Source organism: Columba livia, chromosome 1 (assembly GCF_036013475.1).
Source record: "Columba livia isolate bColLiv1 breed racing homer chromosome 1, bColLiv1.pat.W.v2, whole genome shotgun sequence".
Taxonomy (NCBI): Eukaryota; Metazoa; Chordata; class Aves; order Columbiformes; family Columbidae; genus Columba; species Columba livia.
In genome coordinates, this window is record NC_088602.1 from 119,219,014 (window position 1) to 119,245,273 (window position 26,260).

The 26,260-nt window shown below is 43.2% G+C and overlaps 1 protein-coding gene across 2 annotated transcripts in view; it reads left to right on the forward strand.

The window, feature by feature from the left end:
* The window catches only part of OCA2 (OCA2 melanosomal transmembrane protein), a 218,659-nt gene that overhangs the window by 15,280 nt on the left and 177,119 nt on the right, over nt 1–26,260 (forward strand). The window lies entirely within an intron of this gene.

Sequence of the window (26,260 nt, forward strand, 5' to 3'; positions counted from 1 at the left end):
AGTCCCAAGGGGTGTTTATGGGTGATTTTCCCTCTGAAAGAGCTTCAGCAGAGTAATGAAATGCAGAATTTTGTAATTGTTTGTCCTAGAATTACATTTTTTGCTGTGTGTTTGTAGGTTTATAAGTTTGTAATTTAATTTTTGAGCAGAACACCTGGATTGGTTAAAATGCTTAATGGAAACTGTATTTAAATCATAAGCACCACAAATATTTAAGTTTTTTTTTACATGTTCTTGGGTACAGGGCAGTGTTGAAGGTAAAAAAATGCCAGAAGATACAAATTGGAGAGATGTTGCAGCTGTTCAGGATCTAGCACTAGTCTCAAACTACTACTGCTACTCTTAAACTGCAGCCTCTCCTATGCCTGACATTAATTACAACCTATAGTCATGTGCATAGTTGAGGCAATATCTCTTCATCTGTAGAGACATCATCCAATAATTGTATGACTATGAAGGAGCTATTTCAGTGTTTGCACATCTGTCTCTAGTGAGTGATCTTTGCAAACAGTGCCTGTTAATTTTGGTCATGGTTGCTTTTTGCAAGGAGACTTAATTTCAGTTCCTAGTAGAATTCATGTTATAGAAGCTGCTGCAAATTTCACAATACTGTGGAGATCTCATGATAGATGAATAATTTAGAAAAAAAATTTACATCAAGCTAACCAGAGTTCTTTAGACAGACATATGTGTCATTTATCATCAGTAATGTTGATACCATAAACCACTTTTGAATATTTGCCATTTGTATTTAGGAATGTATGCAGGAAGATGTCTAGTTATGGGGGCTGTTTAAAGCAAGAACAGTTTCAACCTGTTTAGTAGCTCTGGCAATATGTTTTATTTTACCTTTTCAAAGACACAATGTGCCTTCATAAACCCCTATTAGTTATCTTCTAATTTCCTGGTTAGGTAATTAAAATTTCTTGTTCCGTCTCATCAGTAGCAGGAAGAATTTTACCTGGCAGTCATGAAGGGCACTGGGCTAATTACAGGGCCTTGAATACAAATATCACTGGAAAAATTGTAAAAAAAAAGCCAAAGTGAGCCTAGGGGTAAATGTGAATGAGACAGCTGTGTGCCTTAGACCTAAAGCTCCTGAAAATCAATGAGGGAGGGAGAGGCAGAGACACTTCAGCAGTGCTTCTGTAGGAAATTAAGCAGCTGGATACACTCACTAATAAGCACAAGGAAACTTACTAGGAGAGCCTTAAATACCCTCAAACATGGCTCAAGCTTCAGATAAGGACCTGACTTTTTCAACAATGAACTCAATCTGGTACAGTCTGTTGAAAGCAAGAGGCCCTTAATTCTTTGTGCTGGCATTTTATACTTGCTTTTATAACTGCTAACACTTTTTTTTTTTTTCTTTTTTTTCCAAAATTGACACTTTTGTGCCTGTAAGCCCCTGCTTGGTTTACTTTAAAATTTTATAGCACACCAAATGGGACTCATTTAATTTACAAACTCTTGTTTCACCCTGAAGATACAATTTCCCATTGAAATTATTTTTTGTGGTCCATTGCACTAAGAAGCTCAGAGGCACAGGAGAAGAAGTGCTTGACTATTGTCAGTAGTGGAAAATTATCTTTCATCTGAGCTGGAGATTGGCGAACTTGCTGTCCATGGATGACCCTTCCTGCAACAGCTGTAGGGAGGCTCTGGTAGAGCAGGCAGTCGGGGCAGACTAGTGTAGGAAATGGGGTTTTATTCATAAATCCTCACCTCCTCCAACAGTGCGTTTTACATCCAGCTGCTCCTCAGACCGTCTGTGTCTAACCGGGAATTCCCCGTTGCTGTCTGAGGAATTTTACATAACGGTCAGGCCAGTCAGCTGAGATGCAAGCGTCAGCCAAACGCTCTCGCTGCTGTCATGTGCGCTGGGGCCTGACCCTCACTTGGTACTGTTTGCTACAGGCATCTCCAGCTTGTTTCAAGCACAGATAGAATCATACAATAGTTTGGGATGGGAAGGACCTTCAAAGGTCATCTAGTCCAACCTCCCTGCAACAAGCAGGAATATCTTCAACTAGATCAGGTTGCTCAGAGCCCTGTCCAGCCTGGCCTGGAATGTCTCCAGGGATGGGGCATCAACCACCTCTCTGGGAAACCTGGGACAGTGTTTCACCACCCTCACTGTAAAAAATTTTTTCCTTCATGTCTAGCCTGAATCTCTCCTCTTTTAGTTTAAAACTCTTCAAGTGGAAGAGGAGAGTTTATAGATCATAGAAGAAGGGGCTGGCCACTTGGGAAGAATATAAGGCTGTTGTCAGAGGGTATAGGGAGGCAACTAGGAAAGCTAAGGCCTCCTGAGAATTAAACCTGGCGAGAGGGGTCAAGAACAACAGAAAGAGCTTCTTTAAATACATGGCAGATAAAACTAACACCAGAGGCAATGTAGGCCCACTGATGAACGAGGTGGGTGACCTGGTGACAGAAGATACAGAGAGGGCAGAGTTACTGAATGCCTTCTTTCTCTCTGTCTACTCTGCCAGAAGCTGTCCTGAGGAGCCCCGTACCGCTGAGGCCCCAGAGGAAGGCAGGACAATGGAGGAGTTTGCCTCGGTTGATGAGGACTGGGTTAGGGAGCAATTAGGCAATCTGGACACCCACAAATCCATGGGTCCAGAAGGGATGCGCCCATGGGTGCTGAGGGAGCTGGCTGAGGTCATTGCTGGACCACTCTCCATCATCTTTGACAAGTCTTGGGACATGGGAGAGGTGCCTGAGGACTGGAGGAAAGCAAATGTCACTCCAGTGTTCAAAAAGGGCAAGAAGGAGGACCCAGGTAACTATAGACCAGTCAGCCTCACCTCCACCCCTGGGAAAGTGATGGAACAACTTATTCTTGGTGCCATCTCAAAGCATATCAAGGATAAGAGGGTCATTAGGGGCAGTCAACATGGCTGCACCAAGGGGAAGTCATGCTTCACCAACCTCATAGCCTTTTATGAGGACATAACGGGATGGATGGACTATAGCAGAGTGGTGGATGTGGTCTACCTTGACTTCAGTAAAGCATTTGACACAGTCTCCCACAGCATTCTCGCAGCTAAACTGAGGAAGTGTGCACTGGATGATCGGTTAGTGAGGTGGACTGGGAACTGGCTGAAGGAAAGAATCCAGAGTTGTGGTCAATGGGACAGAGTCTAGTTAGAGGCCTGTATCTAGTGGAGTGCCTCAAGGGTCGGTACTGGGGCCAGTACTATTCAATATATTCATCAATGACTTGGATGAGGCAATAGAGTGCACTGTCAGCAAGTTTGCTGATGACACCAAGCTGGGAGGAGTGGCTGACATGCCAGAAGGCTGTGCTGCCATCCAGTGAGACCTGGACAGGCTGAAGAGTTGGGCGGGGAAAAAGTTAATGAGATATAACAAGGGCAAGTGTAGAATCTTGCATCTGGGCAGGAACAACCCCAGGTTCCAGTATAAGTCGGGCAATGACCTATTAGAGAGCAGTATAAGGGAAAGGGACCTGGGGTTCCTTGTGGACAGCAGGATGAATACAAGCCAGCACTGTGCCCTTGTGGCCAGGAAGGCCAATGGCATCCTGGGGTGTATTAGAAGGAGGGTGGTTAGTAGGTCGAGAGAGGTTCTCCTCCCCCTCTACTCTGCCCTGGTGAGACCACACCTGGAATATTGTGTCCAGTTCTGGGCCCCTCAGTTCAAGAAGGACAGGGAACTGCTGGAGAGAGTCCAGCGCAGAGCCACGAAGATGATGAAGGGAGTGGAGCATCTCCCTTATGAGGAAAGGCTGAGGGAGCTGGGGCTCTTTAGTTTGAAGAAGACTGAGGTGTGATCTTATTAATGTTTATAAATATATAAAGGGTGAGTGTCAGGAGGATGGAGCCAGGGTCTTCTTGGTGACAACCAATGATAGGACAAGGGGTTATGGGTTCAAACTGGAACACAAGAGCTTCCACTTAAATTTGAGAAGAAACCTCTTCTCAGTGAGGGTGACAGAGCACTGGAACAGGCTGCCCAGGGGGGTTGTGTAATCTCCTTCTCTGGAGACATTCAAAACCCGCCTGGACATGTTCCTGTGTAACCTCATCTAGGTGTTCCTGCTCTGGCAGGGGGATTGGACTAGATGATCTTTCGAGGTCCCTTCCAATCCCTAACATTCTGTGATCCTGTGAAAACCATTACCCCTTGTGCTGTTGCAGCAAGCCCTGGTAAAAAGTCTATCTCCTTCTTTCTCATAAACCCCTTTTAACATCCTGGTGGACAGGCTGGGGCCCAGCCTCTCGTGTAGTTTCAGGTGTTGGCTTGTGAGAATGGGGTGGAGGATAAACTTTTCAGAAGTGCGTTGATGAAAGAAAGACCTAAATTAGTTTTGACACCTCCCCTTACAGATTAATAGGGATATACCCAATTCTACCTATGCCCTTCCAGATAGAGAATTAAGTGTCTGGTCCACAGAAACTTTGACACTTCAAAACATTTACCATTGCTGTTGAGATGAAATAAAGAATCCAGAAATAAGAGGCAGATGAAGACTCCCTTAAGGACAGCCTGGTGGTTACACTGATGAGCTTGGCCACAGGAGACACAAACTCCGCATCTGTGTCTCCCATGGGACATAACACACGGTCTACTGGGAGTCCACTTTCCTCTCACATTATATTCATGTACTCAGGGAGTGCCTGGCCCAAATACTGGGTTACTTTGGGTACACCAGCTGGTAGCACCCTCATCTATTATCTACCTCACCCAGCTTTGAAGCCAGGCCTCATTTGAGCAGGGACTGGACTAGGCAATCTCCAGAAGTCACTCCCAAGTGGGATTGTTCTTGATTCTGTGTCCTCCTTCACAGTGGAGCTTTAGGTGGTTTCAGATCTTCTGGCAAGGAAAGAAGCTTCAAGCTGCATCTTACCCACAGAAAGTGAATGCCCTGAGCACAGGCTGCCCAGTCTCCTTTTCTCTGACCCAAGAGATAAACAGGAACTGGTGTAATCAACCAGTTTGTAGAAACTAGTGCAGCTCCAACAGCTTGTCCTGGTAGATATGAGCAGCAAAATACCCAAAGTCAGGTCAAATGCTGGGCTGGTGGGTTGTTCAGATGCAAAATTTACTTTAGACCAGATATTTTAATCCAGCTTCTTTCTATTCTCAATGACCCCTTAGCCTTTTTGATGGTTTAGGGTCCCTCTTTCAGTCTGGATTTAACCAGAATGTCTGCAGTTGTCCAGTAAAAACCTTCATCTAATAAAATATCATTTGCAATGAAGTGTCATGGGCCAGGAGCTCTTTGCAACATGAATTTTTGAATACTTGGCATTTTCATGGGTTCAAAAAGTGGCTGGACCTGTTCATGCTGTGGAAGCCCAACAAGTGCCATGGAGAGCAAAGCCACCATCACCTGCTCAGGAGGTGCAATTCCTTGGAGACCAGGGAAGGCAGGACATGGGACTTGGGGTGAGGGAGAGTAGCTCTGAGCTACCCTGGGATGGCCCATCTGGAAGCATGGCCTTGGCTGTCGGTGAACAGATTTGCTGAGCTGTGCCATAACCTTAATCTTGCTGTGTTTCAACAGCAGCACTGTGGCTCTTCCTCCACAGACCACATCCTAACATGATCATGTATCTTATTGACAGTCTTACAACCTAATCTACGTGTTTTATGGAATAAATGTCTCTGCAAACACCAACTGAAGAAGAGAATGAAAGGAGAGTTTCTTGTGTTATGTTGTATTTACTGTTTTGTTAAGCTGTGGACTTTTCATTGCACGTGTAAGTTTGGGCAGCAGCTAGCACATCATGCTTGTGCTTGCCTCCGAGCAATTTTCCTAGCTGAATAAAAATGAAAAACAAGAAATGAAAGGAGATTAGAACAAGTAAATGTGAATTTAGAATGAAAACAGCATCTTCTTTGAAAAAGTACGTATAATAAGCACACATAACCACTTACAATTAGAACTTTAATTTTCTTTAAGAATTTAATGGCTGTTACTCTGTGTCTGTATCCTTAATGACCCCTGATGGGTTAGCATTTCATAGAGAGGGACTGTTGGGCTCTTAGGAGACACTCCTTCCCTCCCAAACATTGTACAATGCTGGAGCATTTTTCTCCTGAAGAGGGAAGCTGAGTAATTTCAGTGAATAATATGGTCTTTGATATCAATGAATACTCTAATGGCTTTTTTAAAGCACTGTGTAGTAATGAATTTTGTTCTTTTTCTTCTTGACATTTTCTGTGCAGCATCCTTGTTAGCTCCCAAGACCCATTAAGCAGTGAACTTTTTCATGCTATCCATGACAATTTTATCTGGATTTGCCCTGGTGAAGAGAATGCTTTGCGTCAGTCCCTCCTTGGAGGGACTTGTTCAGGGTGTTCTTAACAAATGGTTACAGCTATAAGTTTGTAGCTTTTCTCTTTGGGACATGGGTGCTCATTATTTTTGAAATTTTGGAATATTTTGAAATATTCCACCACACTACTTACTAACACAGATGTAGCCACAGACAGCCTAGGAAGTACATTTGTCTTCTTTTATTACTTTTCAGGATACCAGTCAGGGCAGGGTGATACATGAGATATCGTAACATGCTTCTGTTCCTGCCTTCTCTTGGCATTTTTCCAGCCCAGGACAAATGCTGTGTTTCTCTCTTTATTAGGTCAGCTCTCTAATATGTCTCTTTGGCTATGCTGACAGGTGCTTTTGCTTTCCTTTTAAACTGTCTGTGTGTAATGCACTCAAATGCAGTTGATGTTTCAGCTTCTAATAGAAAAGCAAAATCTCTGAAATACTTTCACCAGGCAAACTATGCTTTGCAGGAGCACTGGATGTTTTAGCTAGAGGCCAGAAAATCTCTTTCTCAATAATTTAAATGGTATCTGGCCATCAAAGAAGTAGAGTAACTTCATATACAATCACACCTAACTTGGTTTGGGGTTGAACTCGATGTATCAGGAGACAATCTGTGCGCACTCTGTTTTCTGCTTTCAAGGAATTTTTTAGCAGGTATGTACTAATTTTTGCAGTATGTCACTCAATCACCTCTATTTGGCTGGCATGGGATGTCGTGCCCAGCATATGAAGGTTATAACTTCAGAGTGTATATCTTTATAGAGGCTGCATGGTCATAATTCCCTGTGAATACCACTTGCTGCTAACATTTTCTGTGCATCAGATTTCATTACATGGCCCTTTTCTTGTCTTGGACATACAGGCTGTTTGAGTGCTAGAACTCAGTGTGTGTGGGTAAGCCTCTGTAAGAAAGTCATCCTAGGTGACATGTTCAAGGTCCTGATGAAACTCCTGCATGTACTGAAGATTTTATGACTGAGGATGTCAGCAGTGACTCTCTTTTTTTCCGTTCCCTCCCACTGTTCCTCATAGCATTTTTTTTTGCATCTCTTTCTTATATCTTAGTGTTTATAGCTTAAGTGGGCTTAAGTCTCAAATCTGTCACAACATAACATGCTTCAGCTTCACTAACTTAAATGCTCCAAATTAAATTATAGTAAACCAGGTCATTTGCATGCATGTAGGAACCACAATGAAGCTAAGTCATTGCAGTCTGGCTGAAACTATGAAGCCACAGACAGCTTCACTTTGATTTCAGAAGTATAGATTTTTCTGTTTTGCCAGGGGTACGAAGAAGGAAATATTTGCCACTGACTTCAACAGGGACAAATTTATTCTCATTTCAAGGAAAGGAAGGTTTCATCTGAAGTATTTTCCTAAAGCAGCTCTGTGATATGAACACCCAAAGAAGTTATTGGAGGAAGAGTTACCGTGTGAGACGGAATGTGTCTGATGTTTTGCAGCAGGTGCCCCTGTGGTTACCCATCTCCAGGTCTGACACAGAGGTCGCGGTGAGGATGGTCAGAGAGGCAGCACTGGGGGCAGAGCCAGCACACTGTGACCACATTCCCAGGTTCGTGGTGATAAAGTGCTTGTATGTTCCCATCCACAGACTGTCATCACACAGCTCATGATTTCTGCTTTGTTAGCTTCAGGTGCTAGCCGGTCAGGGGGCAGCCACTACCTGGTAGTTGTTGTGATGGATATGATTTTTTGCTCCAATTGTTATGCAAATGTTTCTGGATATGCATTTCTTACGGATAAAGGCACAGCAAGTCTGATATTGTCCTCTGTAAAATATTTTCCTGTAGCTTCTTTCTCTGATCAGCTGGAAAAAAAAAGGTCTGAGACCTACAAAACCCTCTGACAGCATGAAGCCATTTACCTTGTACAAAATCCCTTGGGCTTAGAGCGGGAAGGAAGGGAGCTACTGCTGGACTGGTGGTCCTGACTCTCTCGTTGCCTTATGTGCTTGGTGCAAATGGAAGTAAGTGTACTAAGGATACATTTTCAATTTACAATAGAATATTTTACTCTTTGCCTGGCTGATCACAGACAACATTGCTGGTGGTGGACTTGCAATACTGCTGTGGCTTAAGACTGTTTTAATCTCAAATGACAACAAATTTCAAATGTCTGGTGAGATGAAGTTTATTGATGCAGTGTTTAGATGCAGGAGATCTGAGACAGAGGTTTTAAAAGGTTTTCTTGGGGCTACCCAAGTTTTTAGCAGCACTGACCAGAGGTGATGTGTTTGGGCAGGTAGGGCTCCAATTTAAGCCCCTGCCCTCGCTTCCTCAGACTGCACATGCTGGTTGATGTTCATTTCTCACACAGGTATCGGTGATGTGAAAAGTATGATGTAGAGGCTTTTGAGTTTACGATCTCAGTCTCTCTTGGGAGGGCCTGGCAAAGAGAAGGCTTTGGGGGGATCTTAGTGTTGTCTTCAACAGTCAAAGGTGATTATAGAAGAGATGGATCAGGGCTCTTCTCAGAGGTGCATAGTAAAAGGCAAGAGGTGACAGACACAAGCTACATTAAGAAAATTCTACTTGCATGTGAGGAATTTTTTTTTCTCAAGCTGAGAGTTAGCACTGCAACAGGCAGAGTGGGGCTGAGAAATCTCCATCCTGGGAAACATTCAAAACCTAGTTGGACAAGGCCCTGAGGAACCTGGATTTGTTTTGGTATTAGCCTTGGTTTGGGCAGGGTTTGGACTAGAAGACCTCTACAGGTCCTTTCCAATCTGAATTGTTGTATGGTGCATATCACATAATTATGTGAGACAGCAGCCTGCTCTGAGCTTTTTACCCCTATTCTGAGTGTTAAAAGGAAGCAAAGCCACTCAGCGTTCATTTCTTGGGCACTGAGGAGCAGGAGCTTGCCTGGAGAAGCGAGGCTTCTTCTTGGCATTGCAGCTGCCCGAGGCAAGTGACTGTGGGTCCCACTGGCCTTGCTGAGCTCCCCTTGGGAGCAAGGGTCCTGGGTTCTTCCCAAGGAGAAGAAACTGGGGTTGAGGTATTTCAGGTTTCGAACAAGAGCTGTACTGATGAGAGGAGCCCATAACAAAAGCCCCTCTCTGGCATGGCCTGTTGGAAGGCATTTTGGCAGGTTCAGCAGCTGGGGGTTGGGAAGGCACCATCACTCATTGTCAGCAGCTTCCTTCTCCTCAGGGTGGGTGAGGGATCTGCTCCACTGGGGCTGCAGTCACGAGCAGCAAAGATCTGGAGATGACTCTTTGGCTACAGGGGCTCAAAGATCAGAGTCACTTCTTCTCCTCCCTTGAGGGGTTTGTTTTGAGAGTTTTCTGCTCTTACTACTGGAAAATCCAATTAAAATACAACATCTGGCTAAACTTGGAATTTTCTTCGCAAAAGCACAACAACCTCTTTGCATTTTGTATGTCTCTCAGCTAATGAGTTCTCCCCTTTTATATGGAAGCTCTGAAGGCAGATTTTTATCTTCTTTTTTTATTGTTATTAAGAAAGGAAAAAGTCTGAGTACAGAACATCTCAGACATTCTGCCCATATCAAGGGCTGCCAAAGCATGTGGAGTGTGATTACAGCTTCCTATTTCACTGCTGAAGTGGCTCTATAAATAACAGTGTTCAATGAAAATTGCTGTCAGAAGCATTGCTTTTCAAGCATGAAAATGTACAAAAAAATCTCAGTAACTAGATTCCCACCCCCCCCACCCCAAGCCTCCTAAAGGTTTATAGGTCTAAAAGGAACAGATTGCTGTAAGCATTCTTGAAACATCTTTTTCTACTGTGGTAATAATTTCCATTTTACCTGGTTGTTATCAAAGATCTGTAAAGACAAGATCTAAAAAATTTCTGTTGATATTGACACTGATTCATTTCCTGAGCTGAAAAATTAAGCCCAAATGATTTTGAGAACACGGACTGAAATGAAGTTTGTACAGCCAGGCTTTCATATCCCTTGGGGCTCAATGGGAACCCTTGACTCCAACTCACATGCTTTTATTGCACGTTTGCACATCTCAGCCAGTTTTCCAAGCACTGGACTGAACGGCATGCCTCATCTGAGCAGATATCTCAGTGATAACTCTAGTCGAGAACACACTGCCAGGTTTTGGTCCAGGTTGCTGTCCTCACGGTCCTCAGTAATTGTGCTGTGTTTCCTGTTTGAATTTATCTGGCTTCACCTTCCAGCCATCAGTTCATGTCATGCCATGTCCACTCACTTCAAGAGCGTTCTAATACCAGATGTTTTCCCTCTGTGAAGGTGGGCCAGTAACTGAGTCATTGCTCCATTATTTTTCTTTTTGTTTTGACAAATGGGACAGATCAAATACCTTTGGCCTCTCTTTCAGTAGAGCATTTCTCCAGCCCTTGAATTATTTTCGTTATGTTTTTTTTCTGCACTGCCTCCCTTCTTCCAAATTCCTTTCCAAAAGGAGAGCCCCTGCACTGTACCCAGCATTTGGTGGGTAACAAATTCTTACACGGAGGGAAAACAACAATCTCCGTTCCTACCCACTATTTGGACTTACATCTTCAATGATTACATTTTTCCTTTTCACTACATGGTGCAGGAGATTGCAGTCTGTCTTTGTCTGTTTAATGCCAGAACATTTTGCAGGGCCATGGCTTCCTCCTATGCTTCATTTTCTGTAAATAGGCTGCATTTCTTTTTCCTAGACCTATTATTTGCATAGATCTGTTTGCAGAGATGCCTGTTCTGAATGGACCCAGATGACTGCCTTAACACCAGTTTATAATTATAAAAAATACAAATGGCAATGTTGTCCGTGAAACAAAAGGTATCTCAATAATTCTAAGGCATATAACCTGAAGCTAAAAGTGTCTGCATTTTCAAAGGGAAACTTCTCACAACAGGTCAAGGCAATGCAATACTTGGGCTAAGTTACTGTTTTTCCTTACATTTTGAAAGGGAGAAAGTTATCCATTCTTTTACAAGTCCTTTACATATATTTATCAGTCATTCACAGATTATAGACACCTTTTCTTCTTTCCATGTGAATTGGTTTTGTTTTAGACACTTATTCTCTGCTCTAGAAATCAACCCAGAGGTCCAGCTTCTTGGCTTTATTGAAACAGAGGAGAAACTAATTATTCTTTTTTTGGTAAACAGATTATTCTGCTTCCACCGACAGACTGCTTTAAAGTCCCATATGTCAGAAAAAACTGTTTAAAATACAGAATGCAACACATTTCATGAATACTTTGAAAAATCTTGAATGGAATAAATGTAACTCTTTTTGGACTTTTTGCTAAGCTACAACTCTGAGTATCAGAGAGACTCAATTTTCTTTCCAATAACTGATATTTAGCTTTAAAATACAGACTACTTGAATGTCAGGAAAAGTTAATAATTTAGAATTTTTTGTTAGTCTGTTAACTCAGAACTATTTCTGCTGTAACATTTGTGAACTTTGGTAAATGAAGACTATTTTATTTAACAATTATCCAAAATCTAGTGGTTACCTTACATGAAGCAAAAGAAACAAATCTCTGTACTTTGATGTGAAGTTCATACACATCTGACTAATACGTTTCCTAAAGTATAATCCATGATTAAAGGCTTTGGGATGTGTGAAATTATCTAGGCATTGTCTTCCGCTTTCTTATGACTGCTAAGGTGAGATTTCCAAACTGTACTGGGGTAGAGAGAATTTTGTATTTCAGTGAAATATCTGCGAAATTTAGACTGGTCAAGTTATCTCTTTGAAGATAATAGTTCTTATTCCTACCAACCCCAGCATTCATTTACACTGCTTTGACTGTGAAAAGAGGTTTTAAAGTAAGTGCAAATATATCTTGCTGTAGCTTCATGGTAGGGAGAAGAGTCATTAGTGTGAGTGTCAGGCCCAACAGTTCTGTCTCCTTTCCCCTTCTTATTTGTACCTGTGTCCCACAGTGGGAATAGGGTGTCATCTCCAGAACATAAGGATAGGGGTCAAGAGCAGATTGGAGCCAATTGTCACACAACAAGATGATAGTTTCTTCCAGCCTTCTGCTGAGCTCTGAGACCTGCAAATTATATTTTTCAGTAGTTTCACATTCTTCAGTAGGGATTTCTGAAGGGATAGCGTGATGATGGAGGGCTAGAGCTAGAGATGAAACAGACACATCCAAACTTTTTAAAAACTTGGAGCTGGCTGTGCCCATGGGTCTGCCATGGCACAAAGTGAGCACGATGCTCACACACACTCGGGGCAGCTCTCTCGCAGCCGCCGTGCTGCCCAGCATGACAGCCAAAGTCACCGTGTGAAGTCTTTTCTTTCATCTGAGTTGTTAAAGGGTAAAAAACGTTGAATGAGAATAAAGAAGGAAAGGGAAACATGGGTGCACATCTTTCTCCTCTGCTTTGTTTGACCATCATGATGTCGCGTTGCTCTGTTGGTCAATGGTGAGGTTTTGATTGTATAAGGCTGTCATGTCACGTTGGACTTAGTGCTTGAGAGCCAAAAATACTCAAGGGGCTGAAGGATCATGTGGTTATTCTTCCAGCCAAGTTTCCCTCAGATCTTTAAGCAGCTGTTTCAGAAATGCATTCTTGCTGCAGACCTTCTGGAGACTTGGAGGGATTCACAGAAGGGCTCGCTAATGACTCTTCTGTGCAGTGAACTTTCTGCTCAGGAAGGCGCTGTCTTCTGCCAGTCCCAATGAACGTAATCATTCATCAGGGTCTGTTTAAGACAATTGGAGCAGAGAGGCCATCATTGCTCCCCCTTTCAGGGAAACATACTCAGGTGTACTCTTAGGCAGAGTCAAAGCATTTTGATGATCAAAAGCGTTTGCAGTTACTACTATAAAGTGGTTCCTCAAAACCTCAAAATAATTTGCAGCTTTACTGAATGAAACCCACTCGACAAATGTTATTGAGCACACCTTAGCCCTGAGAAAAGCTTAAGCAGACAATAAATCAGGGAACAGAAATCCTGTCTCTGGTTTCTTTGTGACAGCTGCTAGGCTGTGGCTTCACTCCCTCCTCTTAAACGCTTAAAGCAATCCCCGGTCGCTGGAACATTTATGTTGCTTAATCACTTTGGAGACTTTCTTGTTCTTCCTTTTTATTGTGGTAGGGAAGCTCTATTTCTGTGCTGTATTTGAAATATCTTCTTCCTGGGGACATCTAAATAAAACTATTCATAATCGCATTCCCACCAACATGAAAAGAGTGCCTGCCATAGCTGCAGGAGAAGGAAACCCTGTAGACTCCAGGGAGCAGTGCAAGAAAGTGGAAATGCATCAGCTGCAGCATTGCTATGCATAAATCTCCTCTTCTGCTGGGGACTGGGACTGGTCTGGTGCCCTTCCCTTCCTGCCTTTCCTCTGCCCGTGCCCATGGGGCCGACTTGCCACCATGGTGGCTGCAGTCTCTCTATGTGATTTTGACCTTTTGGCCCCAAGGCTGCAAAGTTCAGTGTTCCCCTCAGAGTCATGGATTTGGGCAATTTCTATTTGTAACCAAATCTCTCTCACAAGCTAAGCATTTCAAGCCTGTTTTACATCTTTGAAGGGCTTGGTCCAAAGCTGAGTGAAGTCAGTGGAAGGACTCTGAGTAGCCTTGGTGAATTTTGGATAAAGGCCCGAGGTGAGGCTCACATTCCATACATTTTAGCTTGGATTTGGATTTTTGTAAGCTTTAACACTGCAGAAAGCTGCCAGCTTCACAAATCTACATCCCATAACATGTGCTTTTGGCCTCTTGGTTTTGTAAGCATGCTTTAAAGCTGAGAGAGAAGTTAATGAATTTGTCAGGCCTATAACACAAACCAGTGGCATCGACAGCATGGAAATACCAGGTTTCATTGAAGATGCTGTGTTTCTTTCTAGTGCATGATCATTTCCATCTAAGAAGTATGACTGTACTTGAAAGCAGGCTTATTCGCAATGTGAGGCAGGTAAAAAGTTTTGCACAGCAGTAGGGTACTAATGGAGTACCCAAATCCAGAAAAGAAAGTTCTAAATATGTCTGTTTTTATTTTCACCCTTGCTTTCTTGGTGTAGGCTCAGTCAGTTTTTAATTCATACCAGAGCAGGTTATTAGAATAGCACTGAAATTTCTAATCCAAACTGAGGCTTATTAGCGCAATCAGGTCTGACCCTGCCCCTGCTAAAATCAAAGCAAAACTTTTACTTTGGTTGTCTGGAAAGTAGAAAAAGTTCTAACAATGCCTGAAATCAGTGCAACTATGCCCATTTACAGGGCCACTGTCTGGCTCCTGGAATACTTCGCTGTTTGCCATATCTGTCTCAGAAGAGTATTATTTTTGCATTCATTGCTCTATAAAACAGGAAATAGTTTTGTCCTGTGGTGATGATTAATTTCTGAATGTATCCATGACACCATTTAGTAGAGGAAGGAAACACTTTTAAAAAACAAATAAAAATAATTTTTAAAAATCAAACAGAAACTCCAGCTTTTTTGAGCATGAATATGGAAATGGATCTATACAAAATACTTGACTAGCTCCCTTAATGTCCCCTCTTTCGTTTAATTATCTTGGATGTATTATGGCCAGTGTCAACAAATCAAGTAGTGGTTATTTTTACCTGCAGTGAAGTAAAAACTCCATAGCAGGCTATGAAAAATTTAAAATCATTTCAAAAAGTATAATCATGTATAGTATGCTGCTTTGCTTGCCAGTTGAAATAATTGCTGCACCAAAGGGTGTTCCTCAAACAAAACTCCAGTCTAATGATACTAGGACAAAGAGACCAGCTGAAAGCTGTTAAGTCTATCTCACTGCTACCTCAATTCACATTTGGGTTCTGTAGGAAAAAGATCTATTTTTTCCTGCTTTGCTGCATGTTTGGAAGAAAGGTGAAACCAGCAATATAATGAACTCTGCTCTTCTGCATCTGTTGGTATTATCTTTTTCCACGGTACAGCTGCCAAGGCATATGGAGGCTCTAATTCCTTTGTGCAAAGAGACTCCTTATCATCATCTTTTCTATAAAGTAAATTTAGGCTAACAGCGGACAAGAGAAATGTGACATGAACACTTATTGCTTATCAGTGTTCTAGCCACTGCGGCAGTTTCAAGCACCTGCAGTTTATCAAGTTAGACATAAGACCGATTGACACTGTAGGAATAACAATCATAATCTAGGCACGTCATTCAGGTGGCAGTAACACGTTTTTTCTGCATTTTGTTTTGGGGGAGTTTGGTGTTCAGCTTGAAAGTGTGTAGAATAATCTGTTCAGAACTTGTAACATTTATTAGTAGGGTATGGGCATAAACCAAAACAACCCCAACCTCTGATATTGGTGTTCCTTTTCCACTTGGCAACCTGATTTTTTTTTTTTTCCCCAAAAACCCTGAAACTAGCCAGGCTTATTTTAATGATTTCAAAATATATTATAAATTAATCAACTCCTTCCTACTGTCTTGCTCATTACTAAAAAAGGAAGAGATAAAGACCTTTTTAAGCACCAAATAACTGAATAGGGAACTGTTATGTACTTAGCCTGACATGTCTGAAGGGTAAAGAACCTAAACTAAAAATAAAAATACCAGCAATCCATAATAATCGATAAAAACACATTGGAAGACATGTAAGATTTCAGAATACTCTTTCCTAACAGCCTTTTCTGCCTGGGTTGCTGTCATCCTGTGCTGCCTTCACTTGCAGAAGCTTGGGAAACCCAAGACTAGTCACAGAGGGTGCAGGTTTGGGCTTTTCTGTCTCTACCTTGAGACCCCAGCAGTTACACACAGAAGCTCTTCACCATGATCTGAGAGCATGAAATTTCACTGCTGTACCATGACTATGTAATGATGGGTTCTGAAAGTACAATAGAGAAGTACCAAGCTCTTAAAAGTCGTCTAGCAAGGCTGTACTGCTGGAGTTTTACTCATCAGTGTGAATAATTTCACGTTCTTGCACAGAGGTGCCATCAAAGGCCTTGGGCATCTCAGCAGGCCATTTAGCTTTCTTGACACATGGCATTTGATGTTGATGTCATTTTTAAGAGAATGCAGAAACATTATGGCATAAAAAGCAACTGACATAGCTTAAGGAGAGAAGAAAAATCTATCTGTGTTAACACTTTGGTCATGACAGGAAGGAGGCTGTTTTTCCTTTCAAACCTGCTTGGTTTCTCAGCATCTCTTAATCAGAGCAAGCTGCATATGCTGGATGGTCTCCAGCTGTATTTTGCAGTCTCTTTTAGGTTCTCTTAGCCCAGTTAAGACCTAAATCCAAAAACGTCTATTTCAAAGTTACACCATTTTCCTCCTGATACAGCCTGATTCTAACACAGCACCCTGAATCTCTGGGCTTATAAGCTTAGTATTTAGCTACTTAGTACCTATCTGCTTTTATATTCTGTTTTTCTAAGTTGTGGGCCCCATTTTGGTTCTGTTGAGGATGGCTCAATGGCCCTGTGCACAGATGGTGCAACTGTCATGCTCGTGTAGCGTTGGCTGAGTAAGTTGTTCAGTGGCTTGTTATATTAATATTGACGTTCACTCTCCTATTCCCTTTGCTTGTGCAGCTGGTAAAGCAAGAAACCTGCCTCGGAGTATGGACTGTTTCAGTGATGCAACAGTGTTAATTAAGTCTTCAAATGGCCAAGCCCTGGTGTTGGTCCCAGTAACTGTGCAGCATTACTTGCTGCTACAGGTTTCCTGTTCCCGTTGACTCCAGTCCCGAATGCAAAGCTACTGACGTTTGCTGGAATTATCTCACTGAATCTAAGACCTTTTTGCAGTAGACCTCTCCCTCAGCCCAGGTCCCTTGGTAGTCAGGGGAAAGTGCAGGCACATCCAGAGCATGGTACATTGACACTGTCTCAGGGGTCCACTGTAGCATGAGCTGGATGGGGGCCGGTGGTCAGTGACTGCCTCTCTCTATGGGCTCTACAGGGACCTAGGACATAAAGGTGGTGGTAGAGGGGGCTAAACTTCAGGTGTATTGCAACTTAATTATCTGTGTCCTCTTAAACGCTTTAAAAGTCTGTCTATTCATGTGAATGGGCTTTGGAGTGACCTCTTTGAAGATGCAATAAGAAAGTAAAAAGAAAATTACTGTTCTATTTGGATTTTTTTTTTTTTCCCTGGTAGCTGGCCTGTTTGATTATCACTGTGCCTCCAGTGCTTCCTGTTCCTAATGACCAAGCTGATACCTCTTCACTCACATTCTTCCTTCAGCAAAGACTCCTTTTAAAAGGCTCCCCAAACCAACTTTTTGGACTAAACACTGAGCAAGAGTGGGACGTTGGCACACAGACACTCAGGGTCAATGTATTTTCTATAAAAAACCTCTAATTTATGGGGACCTTTTGCATAGGGTAATGCTTTCAGGGGAATTTAATTTCTCAGACAGGATGATCACTTACTGGCCTGGATGATGACGGGAATCTCTTGTCAATGCCACTCTGTGATTTAGTTGAATCAGATGAGACTCCCTAAACTGTGTTTGTTCTGACAAACTGATAAAATACATCTGGTGTGACCACTGTAGCATGTGCAAGATCCATTGCTGTTGATTAAGATACATATAAACCACTTCCCACCGCAAAGGTGCATGAAGAACTGCCCTAACAGATCAATTCCCTGTATGCAGAAACAGTGTCTGGAGTCCAGCGCAGCCCAATGAAGATGATTAAGGGAGTGAAGCTTCTCTCTTATGAGGAAAGGCTGAGGGAGCTGGGTCTCTTTAGCTTGGAGAAGAGGAGACTGAGGGGTGACCTTATTAATGTTTATAAATATATAAAGGGTGAGTGTCACAAGGATGGAGCCAGGATCTTCTTGGTGACAAACAACGGTAAGACAAGGAGTAATGGGTTCAAACTGGAACACAAGAGGTTCCACTTAAATTTGAGAAGAAACTTCTTCTCAGTGAGGGTGACAGAGCACTGGAACAGGCTGCCCGGGGGGGTTGTGGAGTCTCCTTCTCTGGAGACATTCAAAACCCGCCTGGACACATTCCTGTGTAACCTCATCTGGGTGTTCCTGCTCCAGCAGGGGGATTGGACTAGATGATCTTTTGAGGTCCCTTCCAATCCCTTGATTCTGTGATTCTGTGATTCTGTGACCGATGACAGATGTTTTATCTATGTACAAGCGGGCGAACCCTGCAGGAGCTGCCTGCGGACACCCGGCAGTGGCCAGGCCCCACTCCCTGCAGCTGATCGGCAAAGCCTGCGTATCCAGCTTTAAAAATGGACTCTCCTGTGAGTGGGTTTTTTTTGGTGGTGTTTTTCTCCTGTAAGTAGGTTTTTTTTTTTTTTTTTTTTTTTTTTTTCTGCGGGGGAAAACCCGTTTCTGAGCGGCGGCCAGGCTGCCAGCAGGGGTCAGCCTGTTCCCGCCTAAGCGACAGGCTGCGGCCGTTCCCAGGGAATAGCCGGGGCTCTCGGCGGCACCGAAACTCTTCTGCCGATGTTTACGGGGACAGGCGGAGACAGTTGGGGTTGTTCAGCCTGGAGAAGAGAAGGCTCACAGCAAGGGGACAGCTTGCAGCAGCCTTCCGGTACCTGAAGAGGACCTACAAGAAAGCTGGAGAGGGAATTTTTACAAGGGCACGTAGTGATAGCACAAGGGGTAATGGCTTTATTCGGAAAGAGGGTAGATTTAGATTAGATATAAGGAAGAAATTCTTCACCATGAGGGTGGTGAGGCTGTCCAGAGAAGCTGTGGACGTCCCATCCCTGGGAGTGTTACAAGGCCAGGCTGGATAAGGCTCTGAACAACCTGGTTTAGAGGAAGGTGTCCCTGCCTGTGGTAGGGCATGGTGGAACTAGATCATCTTTAATGTCCCTTGCAACACAAACCATTCTATGATTCCACGATTTTATGGTTCTATGTTTAGTGTTGCCCCACAGAACTACATCAAAAGCATCCCAGGAAAGGCAGAGTCCTGCTGTCACAGCTCTGTGTGTCTGAGAATCATGCATGAAACCTCTCCTACTGACACAAGTGCTGAGATGTGAACCAGGAAAGACACACTCTTCCTTTGATATTTTGGTGGCAGGATGGTTTTTAAAGGGGTTGCCACATCTGTCAGCACTATTTTATCTCTCTAAAACATCTGCTCTGGCATACTCGTCACACTCACTTCTCAGCTTTTCTTACTCAGTGAAGCCTGATGGTTTTGTGCTTTCTTGGTATACAATCAAACAGCACTTTTTCTTTCTGCAAGGAGGTCTCACCTTGGCTGCTTGCTTCGCACCTGTGCTGTGATTTGTTGCCTAGAGAGCTGCACTGATGCAACTGTCTGTGGAGGTGCACTTCAGAAAGGAAAATAACACAAAGTTTGGATTTATTTTATTTATTTTTTTTTTTTTTTTTGGTCCACTCCCTGCAAGTGTTTTCTCCACAACTTTTATCTTGTGGCTCACAAATGGTCTCCACTCTTAAGCTGTTTGAATCACGTCTGTACAATAAGCTTGTTCCCTAAGTATCCCCCTCTATCACGACCATTATAATCATGACCAGCTGCTGTCACCAGCCATGCCCAGAGCTTCCCTCACCACTCCCCTGGTGCAGACCTCCCACTTACTCATTCTGACTCTCCAGCCCGGTTTGCCCATTACCTTCCCCACCAAGGACTTTCTAGCCCTGCCAGCACCTCACTGCAGAGATGGACCTCCATCCTGCAAGGCCTCCAATCCCACATCTCCCCAGAGCTCTGTGGATGTCTAGTTAACTTAAGTCCCCAGGACACAAGGTCATGTCTCCAGGCACAGCAACCTCTTGATTGCAGCAGCATCAGCTGAGCGCAGAGGAGGCTGTGGACTTCACTGTTTGCAGAGACCATGTTTTGATTCTGAGCACAGCAAGGTTTTTCTTATGCCCTATTAAGCTTAGAGGCCTCAGATTAAACTGTGATGCTGGATACCCATCAGCCCTGTTGAGCTCTGTGAGCAGTTGGGGAGATAAGCAGCCCAGGCACTAACAAAGTCAAGGTCTTGTGTGTGCACTAGGGCTCCTGCCTCACCACAGCTGTAAGGTCTGAGCAGCAGGGTCCAAGCAGCAGGGTCTGGACAGCAAGGTGTCAGAGCTCTTGCTTTGCTGGGACATCTGTTAAGAGCTGTGCACCAGCACAGGCTGCCTCCCAGCTGCAGGAAGCCACCAAAGGGGCAGCAGAGACCATCTTGCCCCAAAGTTTAGGGGCTTCTGCTGAATTCCTGCAAGGTACTGGCGCCCTTTCTTACTTTCCTGACACATGGATGCCCATTCCAGATTGACAACACAAAACATGAGGCCATGGTAACTGGGTCCATGCTGCCCCACCTCCAGCAGATCTGGCCATATAGTATAAAGATTAGTAAAGCACATTGTTCTCAGGCAGAAACCCTCCTCTTGACTAAGGGAATGCAGGAACTTGCTGGAAGTTATGAAGTTCTCCAGTTTTTAATTGTGCTATTTTAAGTGCTTTACAACCCAATGAGAGAGGATATAAGGTATCTGGGCTTTAATCGTTTGTTTTGTCTGGGAGTCATCACCTGGGAACAAATCTCATGGGAACAATTTGAAGCAACTTCTTCTTGGGCAGGCCAATGCAGACAAAGCAGCTTATAGCCCATCGCCCTGCTTCCACCTGCCAAATAGTCCTTCCTGCAGCCCTGGGCCAAGAATTCATGGGGAACATAAGTAAGGAATCTTACTCATCTTAGACATGATTCTCAGGCAGTCTTATTTATGTAGGTGGTGCATAATCATAAAGGTTTATCCACATCATTCCTCTTGTCACTTATAGGTGGGGGGAAAGATGATGCCAAAACATAAAAGAGTCAGTAGTGACAATCTACTGTGCCCTGCAACCCATGCTCTTCTGCCTTCACACTTGGTCATGCATTGGAAGGCTGCTCTGTGCAGCAGCATTCTCTGCAGTGCAATCCCTAACATGTCCCTATGGGATAATGTGGATCCTGTATGTAGGATAGGGACTTTTTTGTTTTGTTTTGTTTTTGTTTGTTTGTTTGTTTGTTTTGGTTGGTTGGTTGTGGAAAACAGCTGCACTGGAACATACTGTGAAATCGTGGATGTAGAAATGATTTGTTACTCCCTGTATCTTCAAACCACTCTTACCTCCTTCCTACAGCTAGAAGCACTTTCTATTTATAAGAGAAAACATACCAGTTAAGAAACACTGAGAATTCTTGCTTGCACATCACAGTATGAGACATTGCAGTACCCTTCCTTCACTCAAAATAAGTAAATATAAACAAGTGGGTTTTAGTGGTAGTGTGGGAGCATGCGTGTGTGTGGTGTTTTGTTTTTAGAGTGCAGCTTTAGGGATAGGTTTTTCAGCTGAGTTTTCATTTGCCAGTCCTGGGAACGGTTCTCCACTGTTCCCAGGATGGCAGAATCAGGGATATGTGTGGTAATGGCCATGCAAGGACAAGCCTGCAATGGGAGAATTTCTGAGATATAGTGCTGAATCCCTGCTCTGTTTCTCCAGGCTACAGGCTAAGAATAATTACTTTCTTCCCTGCTGCTGAGACTATTTTAAGGTGTCTTTGCCACAGGAGGCCAATATGACATCACCTGCCTGACTTATGGGGCAGCTGTTGGGAAATGTAGATCTGGAGAGAGACGCATATATGAAAAGGTGCCTCGGTGACACGTCTGCCTTGGCCTGCTCTGTCAGTGAGAGGCTCCTGGCACAGGGACACATTGAGAGAGGAGTCAGAGAAGGAGACAAGTTTATTTAGTTTCAGGTGCTATAGGGAGACTTCTCGGGCAGGTGAGATTTGCCTTGAAATTTCCTCGGGAGACATGCAGGATCTGGGGGCTGATCATGAGTGTTGCTTCAAGAGCCATATTCTCCTTTCCTTGAGCAAAGCAGGTGTGTGGGCATGCTCCCCTCAGCAGCGCCACACCCTCCCTCTTCAGCTGGTAATATTTTAGAATTTGGGTTTCTGCCTGGTGATGGGAAGGTGACAGTGCAGAGGTAATGTTTTTTTCTGTCTTGTTAGGAGACAGGCTTTGATGGACAATAAGATGCTCAAGACAAAAAATATGCTATTTATGAGTGTTACCAGGAACAGATGTGATATTGTTTAGCCTAATGGCCTCTAAGATCAAATCCTACTTAATTTTTTTTATTGCAAAAAGGCAATGCTGTGCTTACCAATACTTAGGAAAATAATGTTTAAAATGACGGTGTGTCATCAGCTACATCATTTGCCTTCAGCATTTTGTTTTGCAAACAAAAAGCAGGCTACACAAAGCCTCTTAAATAAAATCACTTAGCCTGTTGATTTTATTAGCACCTGAAAAGTTGAAGAAAGTGATAAACTTGAAAAAGTTGAAGACTTCTGCACTACTAATTTAAAAGTGAATGTTCAGCTGCTTGGACTGGGATGAAAGGGATGAAAAGGGATAACAAACTTGGCTTAAATACTGCATTAGCCCTTTTATAGTCAAACTCTGGATGGTTGGTTGCTGTGGCTAAAGATCCCTTCCTGGTGCATGGCTTTGGAGAGATGAACCCCAAAGGAACTTTCCTTGGCTAGATTCTCTCCTCAGCTTCACATGATAACATGTCATCTATGTCTCATTGCTGATGGAGGGATTGCAAGGTAAGAAAAAGGAAGATGAAATAAAAGTGAAGAAAAGTAACTACATAGAGATGTGATCATTTGAGAATTGCTTGAATGGTAAATACACTGATGTCTTAGAAGCTTAGATACCATGGTGATAGTTGCCTTAGCAATGTTTTAGCTACATAGGTAATCACCATCAAACCTGTCTCTTGTGGCAAAATGATGCTGTATTATTTTAGTTTTTGCAAAGCTTTTGTGAATGTGCAATAATGTGGTTTATGGTTTTGTATCCAGGCATCAGATTTTCTCTCAGGCTTCTTGTCCTTGGTATTCTCTTATTTTTTCACTGATGTTAATTCTGAAAATTGATGTCTTTCATGCTAAAGCTTTATACATATGAGAGCCTGACTAATTTAGTCCTTACTCACCTCAAGATAATAAATTCCCACTTTTAGGGTGAGACAGGATCAATTTTAGAGGTTGTGTCCGGGTTTTCACCTTTTAAAAACCAGTACAGCCTGAGCTGCTCTAAGTTCATGTTTCCACAGCCTGAAATAAAAATCTGTGTATTTTCACAGCAGGTGCTCAAACAAAGCAAATGTTATGAAAAATAGAATTAGTAGGCAGATATCTCAATTATGATTTACAGAATATCTTAATAAAACCAGCATGTAAACATATAAGGTAAAATTGAAGACAACAGCAATTATCTTTTCTGTTTGGAGTTGGAATTATTTGCTCTTCAGAGTTATCAATTAGGAGGGAAAGCTCAGATTCCATGGTGCAGGAGTGGCAAGCCTGGCTTTCCAGGACTCTCACTCAGGATTTTGTTTTGGATCACCTAAGTTCAGTGCCTTCCAGGCTGTGGAGAAGCCCTGGACCAGGTCAGTGACAGTGTGTTTGGTATTACAACAGCCATGCTGCTGCTTCTTACACCACATGATGACAGGGCTTGTTCCTTTAGGAAAATATCTAGGGGAGAGGTATTATCCATTGAAAACTGAGATGTCTTCAGTGTTTCTTGATGTATGCCAGTGATGTTAAAAAAATGGGAGCCCTGTGAAGCTGATAGCTGCCACCTCTCAGTAACTCACCACACTCTCCCTACCTTCCTTTTTCTTCCTTTCAGGAAAACCAAGAGGGAACAAGTAAGGAAAGGCTTATTGATGTTGATGTTCTCCAGGCTGCTAATCATAGAGTCATGGAGCAGCTCAGGTTGGAAGGGACCTTGGAAGACCATCTGGTCCAACTTTTCACAGGAAAGGGAGCCTAGATGGGATTATCTAGCGTCCTGTTCGGTCACATCTTGAAAACCTCCAGTGAGAGGAACTGTGCCATGTCCCTGGGGAGGTTGTTCCAGAGAATGATTCTTCTCACTGTAAAAAATGTCTTTCTCATGTTGAGATGAAGCCTTTCCTGTTACAACTTGTATCCATTGCCCCTTGTCTTCCCTGTGTGGCTCCTTGTGAACAGAGGACCTCTGTCTTCTTTGTAGGCCCCGTTTAAATACTGGGATACTGTGATGAGATCATCCCTGAACGTTCCGTTCTCCACGGAGGAAAGACCTAACTCCTTCAGTCTTTCCTCACAAGGCAGTTCTCCAGCCCTTTGATCATCTTTGTGGCCCTTCTTTGGACTTTCTCCAGTCTGTCGGTGTCTTTTTTTACAATCGTGGGGACCAGGACCAGACATAGAACTCCAGCTACTGTGTAATGAATGGAAGAGTCATGTCAGTCAATCTACTCGTAAGAACAGGTGAAGAAGATTAAGATATGAGAACTAAGGGCATTTGGAATAGAAAGAAAAATAAATGCAGGATTGGAGAAAGAAATGCCACCTAGGAAAATTCTGGTTTAGATTTGGCTAGCAAGCCGGCTTTTGCTTGGAGCCAAGATCTGCATTCGTAGTGACTTCAATGTTCAGACTTTTCTTTCATGAGCCTCCATTCCCTTCTAACCTCTAAGGCTGGGAGAGCTCAACACATTGTTAGCTTTTTGTTATTTCTGTTTCTAGTGATTTTTCCTGCTGGGACCAAAGCAGAGCCCGTTCCCTATTACAGCGCTATTTTTGTCCCAAAGCCCTGCAGGTTTACCAGCGTGTCCTGTGTGGAGGTCTCTGCAGGGAGGAACACGTATGTGCTCCAACAAAGCTGCTCTCCCCAACTGTGGGGATGTTAGAGGCCGAAAGGCCCATTTTCTGAGCTCGTGCTGTCCTTTGCAGTGGCTTCAGCACTTCAGTCTGAAATATTCCTGCGATTAGACTCCACAGCATGCGTTTAAGACAGGCTGATCTTTAACTCAGTCTTCCTGTCTGGTTTGTGCACTTGGTAGGATTATGAAATGTTTTTTATAACTTTTCATGCTGAAATTTAATGTTGAGAGCATAAAAGCCTTTTGACTGTTATACACTAAGTTTTATTATAATCACCATTAATAATCATATAATAGAACCTAATTTTCATCAAGGTTTGATTCACATTTTATAAATGCCACTGGCAACTGCTGAAATCACATGCTGTCTTCATAAAATTTGAATATCTGCTCTGCTTAATGAGGGGCCATCAGCTACGGTGGAGCTTCATGGTGACAGTGGCTTTCTGAAGGAGCCCATATGGGAGGAGAGTGATGGCTTTGGTGGGGCTGCTGCCACTGCAGCCACTGGAGAAAAGCTGAGTGAGGTGGTGAAGCAGTGGTGTTAGTTTTGTGCCTCTCACTATGAGAAGGACATTGAGGTGCTGGAGCATGTCCAAAGAAGGGTAATAAAGCTGGTGAAGGGTCTGAAGCACAAGTCTGATGAGGAGCAGCTGAAGGAACTGGGGCTGTTTAGCCTGGAGAAAACAAGGCTGAGGGGAGACCTTATCACTGTCTACAACTACATGAAAAGGAGGTTATAGTGAGGTGGGTGTTGGTCTCTTTTCCCAAGTAACAAGAGATAGGACAAGAGGGAATGGCCTCAAGTTGTGCCAGAAGAGTTTCAGATTGGATATTAGGAAAAAATTCTTCACAGAAAGGGTTGTGAAGCATTAGAACAGGCTGCCCAGGGAAGTGGTAGATTCACCATCCCTGGAAGTGTTTAAAAGACTTGTAATTGTGGTGCTTAGGGACATGGTTTACTGGTGGACTTGACAGCGCCAGGTTAACAGCTGGACTAGGTGATCTTAAAGGTCTTTTCCAACCAGAATGATTCTATAAGCTGGGAAGGTGTTCTGCACCTTGCTCTTGCATGTCTGATGCAGAGATGATTTTGGCATATTCTGTGAGACAGGTAGATGCAAGTTCCTGGGAAATTTGTGGAAGAAAAAAATGGTAAACATGGAAAAAGTCAAAGTTCCACCTTTTTATGTATTTCCTTTTTTTAGTGGCTAATTTTGAAGTTGCAAAGAGGTTTAAAATGTTGGAATTATCCTGGTGGAAATAAATCAATAAGAGAAATACCCAAAGGTGCACAAAAAAAATC